The sequence below is a fragment of the Trichechus manatus genome, unplaced genomic scaffold (genome assembly GCF_000243295.1).
Source record: "Trichechus manatus latirostris isolate Lorelei unplaced genomic scaffold, TriManLat1.0 scaffold00273, whole genome shotgun sequence".
NCBI classification, from domain to species: domain Eukaryota; kingdom Metazoa; phylum Chordata; class Mammalia; order Sirenia; family Trichechidae; genus Trichechus; species Trichechus manatus.
Window position 1 is genome coordinate 1,477,449 of NW_004444209.1, and position 17,604 is coordinate 1,495,052.

The 17,604-nt window shown below is 43.8% G+C and overlaps 4 non-coding genes across 4 annotated transcripts; 3 read left to right on the forward strand and 1 right to left on the reverse strand.

Moving 5' to 3' along the window:
• The first annotated feature begins 6,242 nt into the window (after nt 1-6,242).
• On the forward strand, nt 6,243-6,315 carry TRNAT-UGU (transfer RNA threonine (anticodon UGU)). The gene has a single exon. It is a non-coding gene; the product is annotated as a tRNA-Thr (tRNA).
• Nucleotides 6,316-8,587: 2,272 nt separating this feature from the next.
• Nucleotides 8,588-8,669, reverse strand: TRNAL-UAG (transfer RNA leucine (anticodon UAG)). The gene has a single exon. It is a non-coding gene; the product is annotated as a tRNA-Leu (tRNA).
• Nucleotides 8,670-16,121: 7,452 nt separating this feature from the next.
• TRNAT-UGU (transfer RNA threonine (anticodon UGU)) lies at nt 16,122-16,194 on the forward strand. The gene has a single exon. It is a non-coding gene; the product is annotated as a tRNA-Thr (tRNA).
• A 363-nt stretch (nt 16,195-16,557) lies between these two features.
• On the forward strand, nt 16,558-16,629 carry TRNAP-AGG (transfer RNA proline (anticodon AGG)). Its single transcript has one exon. It is a non-coding gene; the product is annotated as a tRNA-Pro (tRNA).
• The last annotated feature ends 975 nt before the right edge of the window (nt 16,630-17,604 follow it).

Consider the following 17,604-nt stretch of genomic DNA (forward strand, 5'->3'; position numbering starts at 1 on the left):
CCATGGGCCACAAGGTCACCATGAAGCCTGAGCTGCCCATCATGAACTAGGTGTTGTCTGATCCCCAAAGCCATAAAATCGGACACACACAGCAGCACTCCATCACTAAGTGGAAGTGTTGTATACGAGATCGGGCCCAAGCAGGACCTGAAGGCACAAGTTGCATGAGGAAGTGGCCTAAATGAATAATTCTTTTATATGAGTCAGCACAAAGCTAGTTCTTATAAGGCAGAGGTTAAAGATGTCCCAAATTTCCAACTTTTTCAAATTGCTGTACCACTCCATCATCTCTAACATCAACTATTCCTCCTCCCCTCAGTACTCTCCCTCCATTCTTTGGGTTCCATAATTTGCTGCAATGTCTCACAGACCTCAAAAACTGTATCAAGGAAATGGATCATTTGGTTGTGGAGGCTGGCAAGTCCCAAATCCATGGGTCAGGTGTAGGCTTCTTCTGATTCGCGTGGTCACAGAGGCTGATGAATCCAAACTGGCAGACCAGATTACACGCTGCTGGCTCAAAAGGCTATAGAAGGTGGCGAATCATGTCAGAAGATAGGCTGCTGGCCTAAAGTGCTGTGGAATCCCAGAATTGGCAGGTCAGATGGCTCAAGTCCCAAGAAACGGAGGTCAGGCAATGATGAGCCGGACGCAGGATCCAGATACAGAGAAAGGGCTCCAGCAGAGCACCCACATACATACATTGGATGCAGGCCACACCCCAGGGAAGAGCATGAGTTGAGTAAGGGTGGGACTTCAGTCATGCCCTCCTGCAGGACTGTGTCTCACGATTCACCTCACACTAATCCTGCCTTATTAACATGTACAGGTTAGAATTTACAACACATAAAATGGAGGATAACCATGATAATTACACCAGATCACACAATGAAGAACACACAATACTGGGACTCATGGCCTAGCCAAGCCAACACACAACACCAGAGACCACACCTCGTTAGGGTTCCATACACCTTATGTGGTCCACCCAATAATTGTGTGGGAGTCACAAAGACTATGGCTAGAAGGACCATATCAAGTAATTCACTGCACTGCATGGCTCAAATGCCCATGGTCTCCACTCCTGTCACTTTACCTTCCCTCTCTCGGTCTGTACCTATGGCCTCATGGGGAGTTCCTTATGATCAACTGACTGAAGTAGAGAAAACTTGTGCAGGTTTACAGGTGGTTCTGCTCAATATGCCGGCACCATTCAAAAGTAGACAGCAACAGCACTGCAACCCGTTTCTGGGACCTCCTTGAAGGAGAGCGGTGAAAGGAAATTCTCCGAACAGGCAGAACTTCAAGCAATGCACCTGGTTGTTTGCTTTGCTTGGAAGGAGAGGTGGCAAGATGTGAGATTGTATACTGATTCATGGGCTGTGACCAATGGTTTGGCTGGATGGTCAGAGACTTGGAAGGAACATGACTGGAAAATTGGTGACAAGGAAGTGTGGGGAAGAGGTATGCGGATAAACCTCTCTGAATGGGCCAAAGAAGTGAAGATATTTTTGTCTCATGTGAGTGCTCACCAAAGGGTGACCTCAACAGAGGAGGATTTTAACAATCAAGTGGATAAGATGACACATTCTGTGGAAACCAGTCATCTGTTTTCCCCAGCCATTCCCAACATTGCCCAATGGGCTCATGAACAAAGTGGCCATATTTACAGGGATGGAGGTTATGCATGGGGTCAGTAACATGGATTTCCACTCATCATGGCTGACTTGGCTACAGCCACTGCTGAGTGCCCAATCTGCCAGCAGCAGAGACAGTCCCCAATATGGCACAGTTCTTCAAGATGATCAGCCAGCAACCTGGTGGCTAGTTGATTACATTGGACTGCTTCCATCATGGAAAGGACAGCATTTCATTGTTTCTGGGTGTCTTACTTATCTAGTGCTGTTATAATAAAAATACCATAAATGAATGGCTTTAGCAAAGAGAAATTTATTCTCTCACAGTCTAGGAGGCTAGAAGTCCAAATTCAGGGCGCCAGCTCCAGGGGAAGGCTTTCTCTCTCTGTCAGCTCTGGAGGAAGGTCCTTGTCATCAATCTTCCCCCAGCCCAGGAGCTTCTCCACGCAGAGACCGGGTCCAAAGGACACGCTCTGCTCTTGGCCCTACTTTCTTGGTGGTATGAGGTCTCCCTGTCACTCTGCTTGCTTCTCTCTTATATCTCAAAAGAGACTGACTTAAGACACAACCTAATCTTGTAGATTGAGTCCTGCCTCATTAACATAACTGCCTCCAATCCTGCCTAATTAACATCATAGAGGTAGATTTACAACACATAGCAAAATCACATCAAATGACAAAATGGTGGACAATCACACAATACTAGGAATCATGGTTTGGCCAAGTTGACACATATTTTGGGGGGACACAATTCAATCTATGACACTGGGATAGACACTTTAGATACAGAGTTGCCTTCCCTGTATGCAATGCTTCTCCCAAAACTACCATCTGTGGACTTACAGAACACCTTATCCACTGTCTTGGTATCCCATACAGCATTGCCTTGGATCAAGGGACTCACTTCACAGCAAATGAAGTGTAGCAATGGGACCATGCTCATGGAATTCACTGGTCTTACCATGTTCTCCATCATCCTTAAGCAGCTGGCTTGATAGAAAGATGAAATGGCCTCCTAAAGACACAATTACCGTGCCAGCTAGGTGGCATACTTTGCAGGGCAGGGGCAATGTTCTCCAGGAGGCCGTATATGCTCTAAACCAGCATCCAATATATGGTGCTATTTCACCCATAGCCAGGATTCACGGTTCCAGGAATCAAGGGGTAGAAATGGGAGTGACAACACATATTATTACCCTTAGTGATCCACTTGCAAAATTTTTGCTCCCTGTCCCTGTGATCCTATGCTCTGCAGGTCTAGAGGCCTTAGTTCCAAAGGGAGGAATGCTCCCCCCTGGAGATATAAAACTGATTCCATTGAACTGGAAGTTAAGAAAGCCACCCAGACACTTTGCGCTCCTCATGCCTCTGGATCAACAGGCAAAGAAGGGAGTTACCATATAGGCTGGTGTGATTAATACTGACTACCAAGGGGAAGTTGAGCTGGTGTTCCATAATAGAGGTAAAGAAGACTGAATTTTGTCCCCCAAAAATGTGTGTCAACTTGGCTAGGCCATGATTCCCAGTATTGTGTGGTCACCCACCATTTTGTGGTCTGATGTGATTATCCTATGGGTTGTAAATCCTAACCTCTATGAGGTTAATGAGGCAGGATTAGAGGCAGTTACGTTAATGAGGTAGGACTTAATCTACAGGATTAGGCTGTATCTTGGGGCAATCTCTTTTGAGATGTAAAATAGAGAAGCAAGCAGAGAGGAGAGGGACCTCCTACCACCAAGACTGAAGAACCAGGAGGGGAGCACGTCCTTTGGACCTCACGTTCCTGCACTGAGAAGCTCCTAGACCACTGGATGATTGAAGAAAGCTTTCTCCTGGAATTGGCACCCTGAATTTGAACTTCTAGCCTCTTAGACTGTGAGAGAATAAATTTCTCTTTATTAAAGCCATCCACTTGTTGTATTTCTGTTATATCAGCACTAGATAACTAAAACAGTCTGGAATACAGGAGATCCCTTAGGCTGTCTCTTAGTACTACCATGCCCTGTGGTTAAAGCCAATGGAGAACTACAGCAACCCAATTCTGACATGAATACTAACGGCCTAGACCCTTTGTCTGGTCACCCCACCAGACAAAGAACCAAGACCCACTGTGCTGCTTGCTGAGGTCAAAGGAAATGTGGAATGGATGGTGGAAGAAGGTGGTTCTAAATACCAGTGCGACCACATGACCAGTTGCAGAAACAAGGACTGTAATTATTATGAATATTTCTTCCTTGTATGTGTGCATTAAATATTTTTGTTTTCTTCATTTATAAAATACAAGATATAAATGGGGCTAGTGCATTTTCAGTTGTACACATGTTAGTTGTTTCATGTTAGGCACAAGTATGACTTTGTTACTGTCTTTCTTTAGAGATTGTGTACGGTTTAAGGAGATGTATACAGGTGCCAAGCTGACCAGGGGTGGACTGGATGGTTAAGGTTGTGTCAGCTTGGCTAGATCATGATTCTCAGTGGCAGTTATGTAAAGATGTAGTCTTCCTCCATGATGTGATCTGATGTGATCAGCCAATCAGTTATAAGGGTAGTTTCCTCCAGGGTGTGGCCTGCATCCTATATATATATGGAAGTTTTAGCAAAGCTCATACCTGATCCACAGACTTGAGACTTGCCAGCCTCTACAACCACATGAACTATTTCATTGAGAAAAATCTCTCTCTCTCTGTATACACTTCACTGGTTTTGCTTCTCCAGAGAACCCAGCTTAAGACACTTATCCTCACCTCACACCACCATGCACCCAGGAAACCACTAATGTGCTTTCCGTTACTATAGATTAGTGTGATAGGTAGCCTTCTGAGAAGGCCCTTTCTGGGCTTGAGGTGTTTGCTTCTTTTGGCGGCTGTTGGCTCTAAAGCGATAGGGATTTTTATTTTAAATATAAAAACAAAAAATAAATATAAAAACAAAAAGTGTAAAGCAGAGCCTGTCCTGGGTTTGAACCAGGGTCCTCTCACAACCAAAGTGAGAAACATACCACTAGACCAACAAGCCAGGTCTAGGTGTAAAATTCCCTCTATTTATTTCAAAGATATTCATTTATCCTGTTGGTTTCATCTGAACACTTGAGAATCAGTTTTCGTTTTCCCTCAAAGCCCAGAGTTTCTTTCCTATCCAGGAGCATTAACTTGAGGGCTCTAAAGACCCTGAGCCGAAGGGTCTTTCTTGAATATTCATTTCAAGACGGGCTGAATTGCGAGGGTCTGAGTCTGAGTCTTTAAACTAGTGTTAGGACTGGAACCCAGCAAAAGCAAAGAAAAATGTGACTTAAAGTGGCAAACTCTCTCAATGGCAGCAGAGGGACTCAAAGCCACACCTTTGGACAGGCTGAAGCTTAAACTCAGTCTTAAACTTCTCAACCACAACAATGCACATCCTCATCTGCCCTGTAGCCACCCTTATGACCACTTGCTCCTTATTTTCAAATTTATTTGATGAACTTTGCTACAGGCTTAGACACCAGGCACTATTCCAGGGAGCGCAGGAGGAGGCGTCGAGGAAGAGTTGCTTGCTTCCAACACCTTCTCCCATAGAAGTCTGCACCCACCCGCTACTGCTTCGCCCAAAAGGTGGTGGGTGGGATGGGAAAGGAGGGGGCTGTCTTTACTCTGCAATCCCCTTCCGCTTGAGGGACGAAGCTTTCGGGCTCTAGATTTAAGTTCCCCCAGGGTGGGAGCACCGACCGCCTTGGTCACGTTGTCTACCCTGCGCTAAGCACTGTGCCTAGCACACGGGAGAAACTTGGTAAATACCTGTTGGATGAATGGCTGAATCTCCTGGACCAGGCGTCAGACTCCTGGGCGGGCCGAAACCAGACGAAAGAGAGCGAGAAGGGAGGCGCTCGCTCCTCAACAATGCTTTATGTCGCCATTTTCTATTTCGTCGGGGCTTCAGGTTGAGCATTTAGAAGAGCTCGGACCCTCAGAAAGGAAGAGGTGCCCCCAGTACTCCGGGTCGTTAGGAAGCGGAGCGTCAAAAAGCCAAAGGAAGGACTAGTCGGCTTCCAGCCATCTTTTACTTCAGAAAACTAGAAAAATTCCAGTTACAAACTCAATGTGATTGAGCCTGACTCCACCTAAAAGTCTAAAAGGCTGGGCTCCTTCACACCATTACTGTTACAGCCACCCAAATCTAAGGGCCCTAGGGGCACGTCTTGTGCTTGGAGAAAGCCGCCTCTGTTTTAAGAATAACCTGAACCCTAGTTTTCGAGAGCCAGAGCAGTTACTTTTATAAGAATCCAAGCGGGCCGGGGACGGCGTCTTGCGTGCTTCCTTCTGTAAGCGTCTGCACTCGACCCCACTGCACCTCAGGGATTCATTAGTGGCCCTGGTGTTGTCCAACCTTAGTGATATGTCAAGCCTAAGCCTGAGGAGCATGGACTGTGGACTCTACCCTTCCAGTGATTTGTATCTAGTTTGGGCCTGGTCAAGAGAATGTTTCCAATATATAAAGAAGCACTTTCTCTAACATAAATTCCTTTGATTTTCAATTCTTTATTAAATTTTATTTAGAAATGAATGCCAGGGCTCTGAAGTTTTTTTCCCAATCCTAGGAAATTCCATATTAAAACATTAGCTGAAGGCTGGCTCCATAGCTCAGGGGTTAGAGCACTGGTCTTGTAAACCAGGGGTCGCGAGTTCAAATCTCGCTGGAGCCTTCGCGGGGGGGTTTTCCCCTCGCAGGTTACTAAAAAAACAGTGGTCCGCTCCGTTTTGACCACTGAAGAAACTAACTTGTTGAAAAAAGAAAGCACCCAATGATCCGTGAAAATCAGAACCCGGAAATTAGGAAGGAAAGAACACAGGCTACTATGACCCTGGAAAAAAAGGTAATAGTTTACACCTAAATGGAGGAGGAAACTAGGTCGCTCAGGTCTCGGGAAGATTTCCAGAGGGGGCGGAATCCATAACCCTTTGTGTTTGCAGAAGAGAGCAAATCAGTCTTCAGCATTTCCTACCGCCGCTTGCCTGGTGCCGCAGTTTCTCTTGCGCTCCTGGAGCAAGAACTGAATCGCAGATTACACTGCAGCAGCCCAGTCCAGAGATACGTATAGCGTCCTAATCCGGGTCGTTCCTGCTCTGCTTTCATCTTCACTTTCTAGGACTCAGACTCCCTCATCCTACTGCCTCGAGGATGCTCCCGGGATTTGGTTCACTATAGATTCCGCTTTCTGGAAATCTTTTGAGCTCCATTCTGGAAACGGGCCTCCACTATAAAGACACCAAACAGCTCACTAGCTGCTTCTATATACACAAAGGTCTGCACTACAAAATCGCTTGCTGTACACTTCGATAGCTCAGCTGGTAGAGCGGAGGAGTGTGGTAAGTGTATCTGTGGTGATCTCTAGGTCGCTGGTTCGATTCCGATTCGAAAAAAGTTACAGTGTAGTTTTGCTTCAGCCCGCTACTCAATTTTTCGAAAGGTTTTAGCCTCCGAACCCAAAGACTGAAAAGTTTAACTGTATGTTCAGACAATTGCTCGCTATGAGCCTTAATTTTGCGTGTCTGCTTTGTGAACCTGCAGTGCATGTGGTTTGGTTTACTCACATGATTTGAGTTAAAGGTATTTGTTTTGGATTTGAATCCATCTCCTAATCTTTAAGATTAGCTAGCATTGGTTAAATATGTGGTGTCATCCCTCCCCTCAGCACGACCTGCATCCTTAACCTACTTCATTCCTGTGAATAACATGTACTAGGAAATTCAGGGCTTAAGGAGAAATAACGTAGAAAAGCCTGCCCTTCAAAAGGATGTAAACAAATAAACAGAGAATAAGCAGAGAGGGTGCTATAGACAAAAGAGGCAAAGGAGTAAAACATACAAACAAAAGCACTCCACAGTGGTGATCCTGAGAGTCCAGGAAAAGCTAGCGTCATTGGTAAATGCAGAGGATGGTGGAAAAGAGCCTGGTTGGAGCTGAATAACAAGCTTGTTTTCAGACTTACTCTTCTTTGTAGGGAGAAGATACCAGGTTTCTGAGAGTCATCAGTACACAAGAATTTGGTCACATTATAGACAATAGGAGGGAGATGAATGGAAATATAAACATTTAATGAATCTCTGGATAATGCACAGGATTAAATTTTAGGAGGAAGGAAAAACAAACAAACATGGACCGAGACAGAACAACTGTTCTATGGAGAAAGGAAGGACAGTGATATGGAAATTATACAAAGAAGGAATTTTATAAAAAGACCAGCAATGTCCAGTTTGTCCACAAGCATAGAGGTTTTTTTTCCCACAAAGCACTGGGATCAAAGCAAGCCTGATTTCTGAGAAACAAACAAACAAAAACTGGCCTGTTTTATGAAGCCCTTGTGGCCCAAGTTATTTCTTGGTGAGAAGCGGTGAAAAGGACGGGAACTAGTCTGGAAAATCTTCACAGGGAAATGGGAGGGACAATTAGGAGGACACGGAAGAAGATTTTTAATGAGGAGGGGGAAAGCCATAAAAAGCTGGGCAGAATCAAAAAGCGGCATGAAAAACTTGAAGATTTTGATTCTTGCACAGGGTCCTTGCTCTCTGCTGTTTCCTTCATCCCTCCTCATGACACTGTAGGGAAATCCTCTACTTCCTTGAGGGAGCTGCCCTGCCAAATCCATGAGTACTACTGCAGCTAACGATGGCTGAAAAGTGCACTGGGACGATCATTCTAACAGGACACCAATAAACAGGCCCTAAATCAGCAGTGTCACATATGGAGGATTTCAAGCAAGAAAACAAAGGTGATTGGTTTGCTTTGTAAATAGACAACTGTGCAGTAGAATAGGTGACCAGTATGACTTAACACAGAAAACTAGCGTGGTGTGGGGGGTTACTGGGGCTGCGTATCAGTGTGGGGTGGTGGGAAAGACCTTTATATTTTAAAAAATCCCATTTCAATCAGGTTCCTTAGCACATCGGTTTTCTGGCTAGACTAAAACACAGCTTTGGCAGTGATGGGATTCGAACCCACGCCTCCGAAGAGACTGGAGCCTAAATCCAGCGCCTTAGACCGCTCGGCCACACTACCACACGCAACACCACCTTATGTTTTCTTCATCTCTGAGCTATTGGTCTCGGTGTGCAGAATTTTCCTAACTGGTACAGGCAGAGTTTCCTGTGGTGTTTTCGTTCCATCCCTTGTGGTCTGAGCAAATCCGAGAGAGAAGGGATCCTGACGTTCTCACACTCCCTGAGAAGTGGGCTAGAAGGATAGTCAAGGATTAATAGCTCGAATGCCATTGGAAGACTTCTACATTTTCTTCAAACTAGGCAACAAAATGCTGGGGGTGGGGTGGGGTGGGGTGGGGTGGGGGGAACAAAAACCCACTCACGACTTACTGCAAGTGGTTGTAGGAGATAGAGGAACAAAGAATTCCTTGCTGTTGGCTCGCAAGTCTTTAGGTATGCATCTCGGTTAGAGTGCTATGAGGTCCCCTACTGTTCACAGATCTGGCAGGCCTTGTCACCGTGTTTAAAAGAACTTATTTGGTTGCCTCCTTGTGCTGATTCATAATGGTTAAAACCCAAAGACCAAGCCCATTGCTGCCGAGTGGACTCCTACTCACAGTGACTCCACAGGGCAGAGTAGAGCTACCCCATGGGGGTTTCCAAGGTGCCGCTAAGGTGGATTTGAACAGCGGATCTTTTGGTTAGCAGCCGAGCTCTCTACCATTGCGCCATCAGAACTCCTCGGAATGGTTAGGTGGGCATAATTCCTGGCCGCCTTGGAGGGTAGCCAGGATAGAAGGCCGCTCTACACATTTGGGTAGACAGACGCGCAGGCCAGGTCAGGTCTACTACTATAGGACCTGAACAGTGTCCCTTTCAGGGTCCAAAGTGACTCCCAAAGGGAGATTAAATTTCAAAAGCATTCCCTGCTCCAAAAGGGGTGGGTCCCGGGATCCCCCTAGATCTTGGTGCCACTAGCTCCTCTAACTCTGGATCGTTTCTTTCGAAAGGAGTAGAGGGAAAGCCAGGAAAAAGGTTTCAGAAGTGATCTGGGTTCTCCCGCATCCAAAGTGGGAACCACGTACCTATCGACGAACTCTGTTCGGCGCAAAGCCCTGGGTTATATATTATCTATATTCTTCTTTGCTGTTTCTGATTGGCCATTTCTTGGTCTCTGGATCCAGAAACTTTCCTGAGAGTTCAATTAAAGTTTCCTAACTTTAAGCACCGTATAGGGTCTCCATGAGTTGGAATCGACTCCACGGCAACAGGTTTGGAGCCCTGGTGGTGCAGTGGTTAAGAACTTGGCTGCCAATCAAAAGGTCAGCGTTGGAATCCACCAGCCGTTCCTTGGAAACTCTGTCCTTATAGGGTCGCTATGAGTCAGAATCCACTCGACGGCAATGAGTTTGATTTGGTTTTGGCCTCCCCTCGCCTACACTCCAAAACCCGCTACTCTCTCACATCTGCCCTTGCCCGGGGCCTCCCTGGGATCTTTCCCTAAGCCCTGGTGGCCTGAAGGTCTGGGTGGGTAGAAGGCGTGAGGGCCGCAGGGCCGTGTAGAGAGAGACGAATGTTCCTCACGGGACCTTCACTGAGAGAAGGTCCTGCTAGTTCACTGTCACCACTGCCGGGAATGGGGGACGGAGAACAGAAAAGAAGTTCTAGAAAAGCAGTTTGGAATTAGGGCTCAGGGAATATCAAATGAAGGTAGAGCCTAGGGAAGCAGGGACCAGGGAAGGATGGGGGCGGTGTAGCAAGGGGCCGAGACCCTTCTGAGGTCGAGGCAGGGTCTTCTCTGGCTCTCCATCAGCACCCCATCCCCAACAGTCCGTTGCCGACTGCGCCCCCGCCCCCGGGGACACCGTGTTATGCGCCTTTTCGTGGCTCCTCTTCGCCCTTTGAAGTCCTCCCTCTAATTCCCAGCTCACTGGCAATTGGAGCTCCCTGGGCAGAGCTGGTCTTTATTCGTAGGCCCACCACAGCTGCTTTTTCTCTTCAGAAGCTACAGGAGTCAGAAGCAAGGCCCACGGTCGTAAATGGTCAGCTAGGAGGCCAGGACGCACCATATTGCAGGTTTCGAGTCTAGCCTTATGATGTAAGGTGTCGCCTCTTACGTCCTGCACCACTTGAGGCGTAGGGATTCAAATCCTCTGTCGCCAGCTCCTTTGGCTGCTGTATACGACTTCTAAGAAGTTCCACTTTGTGTTTTCACCCGTTTTGAGAATCCTCAGGAAAAAAAAAAAAATGTGTATGCACGCCAAGTCTTTGCCACATGCCAGGATCAGCAGTGGAAAGACTAAGAGAACCCTAGAAATCATGTGCAACCACTTCAGTGTGTAAAATGAGGAAGCATCCGTTTGAAAGAAAGAAAAGAACCTAGGACTCTTTATTACTGGATAGGGAGTGAGGGTAGATAGGAGGGAGAGAACAAATATTTACTACCTGGCCAGTTATTATGGCACACTGGTTGAGTGCTTGGCTGCTGAACGAAAGGTCAGTAGTTCAAATCCACTAGCCGCTACTTAGAAACCCTATGGGGCAGTTCTGCCCTGTCCTGTAGGGTCCCTATGAGTCGGAATTGACTCGATGGCAATGGGCTTTGGGTTTTATTGAACTATTGTGCCTAGAACTGAGCCAGATAAGAGACTCTGGGTCTACGGGGGGCGGGGGACCGGGAAGCCTCATATTGAGGCTTTTAATAAGATCTCCAAATAAGATTGCACAGTCACATTTATGTTTGCGTGTTTTAAAAATACTAATTTGATAAACACATATATTTAAATAAACTATGTATCTATAATTATGTTTTAACTTTTTTAAATATCAAGAGTTTCATACAATGGAAGAAACGTGAGCCTTTCCTGATCTTTTTAGTGCTAACCCGTAACCCTTTGCAGTTGAGTCAATTGCGACTCATAGCGACCCTGTAAAAGGAACCAAACAGCAGGAAGGAATCTGGTCGTTATAGCAGAGCACCCTTTGATTCTGGGATGCTGCATATTGAAATTCCTCAGACTGACAGACTTCAAAGCACTTCCTCAATGACCGACAAGATACCATACTCTCTCGAGTCCCTGGCTGAAGTTTCTTTGCCTGTGTTGCACTCACTGGATCCTTCAGTGGAGGGAAGAACCTGGTCTACACCTCCCTCAAGAAGTGGACTACATGTTGGAGTTCACAGTTCAATCAAGAAGTGCTCTGAGACCCACCAGCCAGATGTCTCAGCTCTCCTAGTGGAATGCCAACTTTGCCACATACTTTGTTGTCCAGTATCTGAACAAACGGATAAGTACCTCTTTGGAAAGATGCCCAATATAAATAAATGCAATGTATTCGTCTGGCACATGGCTATTCCTTCAGTCTTCAGCACAGAATGTTAGTATTCTAGCTCTAGGATTCTGCAATATTGCTGAAGAGATAAACCTTGAATTTTCTGCTATCCATAGATTGTTAATAGTCCAGGTGATAGAAATTTTTACACAAGCCAAAGATTTACTTTAAGGCTGTGATACTCAAAGTGTGGTCCAGGGACCTGCAACATCAGCATCTCCTGGGGGCTTACTACATGCAGAATCTCAGGCTTATGGACTCAGAATCTATATTTTAACAGATTCCCCAAGGGTTAGAGTACACATTAAATTTTGAGAAGTACTTGTCTAAGATGTCCACTGCTCCATGTATCTGCTTAGAACAATTGAAAGTTTCTGACCAGAATCTTCTGGGTCAGTCTCCAGCAAAAGACTTGCACTACATTTGCAGTCTATAGCGTTGTTCCTAGTTTCCATAGAAAGCCATCAGGTGTTGGCCTGAGGATTACCTCTGCCTATGCTATGAAAATTTTGCTAAATTACACATAAAAAAAAAAGTTGAGATGGCAAATGTTTTGCTATATATGTATTTTTTTTACCACAGTAAGAACTCTTGCTAAAATTAAATATCAGTATATAATATATCCATTTTGATAAATATATCAGATATTCCTTTCAGCACTTATTGAGCCCCTACGTAAATATTTAGCTCCTATATGGTCTCCTATGCTTATCACACTGATCATCATAGTAACATAGCTGCGTACTTAATTATTAACATAGACAATATTCGTAGTGTAGTATTAAGTAAAAAAAAACAAGTTATAAGATAGGGTGTATGCTGTATACTATCTTTATAAATATATGTATATATTTATTTAATAATAGAAAAGTCTGGAAATTTGTACAGCAAGATGTTAATAGTGCTTTATTCTCTGAATGGCAGTGTTTTGGTATTAATATTTTTCTTTTACCTATGGATATTACAGTGACAGTACATTAATTTTATAAGAAAAATGTAACTTTTTTATTTTGTCAAAACACTGCAAAGAGAGAGAGAAAGAAAGAGATGTGCAGGAAAGCTACAGCAAGTAAGTAACAAAAAGTTTTTGCCTTTTCATGAAAATAGATAAAAGAATCTTGTCTGACTGCATTCTTCCCTTTCGGTTGCTAGAAAGTGTCCTTAAGCCCTACCTAGAGCCTAGACAACTACTCTGGAAAATTACCAAGCTCCTCAGGCTATTAAAAACCTATATAATAGTGTTCTTGATAAAAATATTTAAGCTGAATCTAATCATAAGGAAACAACCAAATGGTTAAACTGAATAAAATAATGAGGGAACATTCAGACAAATCCAGAATGTGAGACTTACTATAAGACAATCAATATTTAAAAAAAAAAAAAAAGACTAAAGGGACATAACAACTAAGTGCAGTGAGAAATATTGTTTGAATCCTGATTTAAAAATCTTGGGAAGGCCAATTGGGAAAATTTGAATATGGACTGTATGCGTATTAGATTACATGGAATTACAGTAAAGTTTCTTAGGTCTGATATGGTACTGAGGTTATGCTCTTATTCTTAGTTATCTTAGGAGATGCATATTGAAGCGTTTAGGTCTGAAGCATCATGGTTTGTACAGACAGATAGCAAATATACCACATGTTAACAATTGGTGATTCTACGTAAAGGGTGTACAGATGTTATTGTACTGTTTTTTCAGCATTTCTCTAGGATTAAAAATTTTCAAAATAAAAAATGGAGGAGAAATGAAAACATAGAGAAAAACAAACAAAAAAGTAATTTAAAAAATTCATAAGATTCTACAACTAGGGGTTGAGTTGCTCAGGGGAAGAAGAGCTCAGGATAGGCAAGAAAGAGCACGGTGGAATAAATCCATGTTTGATGTTGCTCTAGGTGCAATAAACTAGTGGAATAAGTTCCTGGGAACTTCTGGAGTCAGACAGGTCAGCCAGAGTTAACTGTGGGCATTCACAGGCTGGAAGAATGTGAGAGTTTTATCAAGATCCTGGGACAACCTTTGGGCTTAGAGAGGCTGGGATGGAGGTGGATAGGATATATTGGTCAAAGTTTTTTGCCCTGATAGAGGAGTGAGGATTCTGCCACCAAAGTTAACCTCTGTCTAGGAGAGACAAGAAACATCAGGTCCATGGTTGTTGCCCTGGCTTCTCTCCTTGAAATGCTCCCTGTGAACATTTTAAATTCCTGTTAGCAGTCTGTATTTAGAAATCAGTTCATGTAGGGAACTAGAAATGAGCTTGCCAAATTGTGACAGAGTAAGGGTGAGGGAACAGATTTTAAGAAAAGTTAAGAGGAGCCAAGAATACTATCAGAGAATGACAAGTAAAGAAAGGAGGAGAAACAGCAAGTGACGGAGGGGAGTGAGAAGGCTGTTCAGACAGTTCTGACCAGCAATTTTGTGTAAGACCAGTCTTAGGCAACGCTCATTTCCATAACAAGAACATAGAGATTCTACAGGGTTAATTAAATGATGCCGGTTTTTTCTAACGACTACACTCCATACTGAGTGTCTACACACACCAACATATACATCTTATGTATGATTCAAAGTTTGTTTTGATTTGATTTTTCTGCTCCAGAAAGAAAGACTGGCAACCTGCCATTTTCTTAAGTGATATGAGACCTGTCTTTAGGCCTAAAGAGATTACACAGTGCTGATCGTGTTTGTAGGCTTCTTCTGATGAGGTGCCTTGTGTAGGCAGATGTGGTACAAAGATCTCGTTCTTGATTCTTGCAGGCAGAGCAGTCAGTTAAAACAAAAATCTTTTAATTCTCTTGAGAGTATGAGGCCGGTTACCTGGTGTAGAAAGACTAAGGGCTGAATACGAAGAGGATATCCAGACGCAAACGCGGAGGTTCAGTTAGCGTAGTGGTAAAGGGCTACGGCTGCTAACTATAAAACAGCGGCTCGAATCCACCAGGTGCTCCTTGGAACTGTGTGTTCTTCTACGCCGTTCTTACAGGGTCTTTTTGAGTTGGAATCTACTCGACCGCGCAACGCGTTTGGTTTTGGTTTTTATTAGGAGGAACAGCCCTTGTTAAGCGACAGACGCCTTGTCTATTATCTTCTTGGTCTATTATCTTCTTCCTCTGGGCAGAGGTACGTGCGTATCTTACCTTTGGACAACTTTATGAAGTCTCCCTGACTCATCCCTGAACTGAGAATATCTGACAGAAATGCCTTACTTTGTCTATCTAAACAGAGAACTTCTCTTCCTTAAAAATTTGTAAGATCAGAGGCACCATATGTAAAAAGAGATTTTCAATGAATGGAAATTAAAAGTCTCTATGGATCGTAAGCTAACAGATTTCTTACAAACTTTGTATCAAATTAAAACATTAAAAAATAGTGGGTACAAGAGCAGGCTTGTAGTCAGAGGGTCTAAATCTTACTAAATAGAATTGGTTCACTTCTTGGGGTTGCATGAATCAGTGCTTTTTCCCAATGTTCTCATCTACAGCTCCATTTGCAATGAGAAATAGGTACAAGAACTTTCTTAGTTAAATAAAAGTTTAGTTCCTGTTTTTAGGCCTATATAAACAGTCTCTAAAAATTAAAAACAATCCTTTAAATTTTCTTTTATTTTGATACCAAAATATGCGCAAATCTGTGTATGATTTAAGAGATTAAACTCTTCCTTCCCGACACCCCTTTTCCCTGCCAGTTCCAACTCCTGGACCTTTGAGAAAGAGGCATTAACTCCAAAAAAAGCAAACTTTAGGGTTTGGGGCTCCGGGTTCTAAGAGGACAAAATGGAGATAAACCTTTCTTCTCACTTTCTTCCCTGGATTTTACCACCATATTAAGTGAAAGGAGTGCACTATAATCAACCTACACATCAGACACTCTCCATATGCGCCACTTATTTCTCAGGTGGGTCTCCCCGTGTAGCCAAATATCTGGAATTCTTGCATCTGCATTCTTTCTGTGCACCACAGACGCTCAGGAGGTAATCCCTTAGCAGGGTACCAAGATGGGGGACGAAAGGATAGCCAGGTTAGTGGCTCCGCTCAAAGCGGAGTCTTTTCGAGGGGTTGACAGGATACAACAATGTTCTGGTTTTGTAGAAAAATATCTCGGATTTTCGATCAGGCTGAAATCCTGTTTAAGAATTGAAAATATTAAGTTTACAATACACTCATAAAGATACAGGTAGTGAACAATAAGTACGCCTGGGGCTCCATAGCTCAGGGGTTAGAGCACTGGTCTTGTAAACCAGGGGTCGCGAGTTCAAATCTCGCTGGGGCCTGAGGTTTTTTCTTTCTTTTTTCTTTCCGTTGATTTCCTCCGAGAAGCTCAAGAGATAGTCTGGCGGAGACAGCCGAGGATGCCAAGGCGGCTGTGCACAGCAAATCTCCTTTGTCCTCGGCGCCGTCTCAGCACTTGTTCAGACTATGCAGATTCACTTCAGCCGCCGGACGCTGCCATGCTGGTCTGGATACACCCAAAACAGCTGATAAATGACTCTTGTGGTGAAGCTTACGCTTGCGGTATACAAATGGTTATTGCCGCCAATAGAAGGCGCTCAAGTGTATGTTCCTTCAGGAAGCAGTTAACAACAAGATTGAGCCTTGAGACAGAATCAGAAAACCAAAAAACTCTACCAACATGTGGCTCGTTGGTCTAGGGGTATGATTCTCGCTTAGGGTGCGAGAGGTCCCGGGTTCAAATCCCGGACGAGCCCTCTTTTATCTCCGGTAGTAAAATTTCTTCCGAGAGAACGTCAGACATCCCTGGGATGTCAGGCAAGTGTACTGTTTAAAAAACCTTATTTAAAACAACTTCGTGGCTGCAGTTTGTTCTTATTAGTCTGCTTTGACAAGTTGCAACCGAAGGGCTCTTTGGGAATGTAAAATGACAAAACAGATAGTCGCTCTATTATCTGTTCAATTCTGACAATGTCTTTTATTTTTTTGGGGGGTGGGGTGCGTGCTGGTGGCAGGTGGTGGGGGTCGGGGCGACAACCAGATAAGTCTTTTGGCTTCTAAGTGCATTTGTTGTGAAATCGCTGATTTTACCCTAATCATTTCAGTGGAGATTTTCATGAGCATTTATTTTTGTCACTGCAATTGAGGTTTTTTTTTTTTTGAAATAATTTAAAACTTACAGAAAAGTTGCAACAGTTTTCATATACCTTTCACCAAGCTCTCTCTAATGTTAAAATCTTACATAACTATGGTAAAATTATGAAAACCGATAAATTAACACAATATTATTAACTACAAATTTTACTCAGATTTCACCTTTTCCACTAGTGTTCATTTTCTGTTCCAAGATCCAGTTCAGGATCCCACACTGTGTTTAATCATCATGTCTCCTCAGTGTCCTTCAACAGTGATCGTTCCTCAGTCTTTCCTTGACTTTCATATATTTGAAGAGTACTGGTCAGTCACTTTGTAAAAGAGTCCTTCAATTTGGATTTATCTGATGTTTTCTCATGATTAGATGGGTGTTACGCATTTTTGGCAAGAATATTACAGAAGCGATGTTGTGCCCTTCTGAGTGCATATTTTATGTGCAAACAACTGGTCTTCTCAACTGTGCAAACTTCCCTTTAAAGAAGGCCATGACTTAAAGTCTTCGTGTCACTTAGCGTGCCTACTGCATATCTACGTATTAAAGTAACTATATATTTAAGTAATGAAAACACTTAACATTT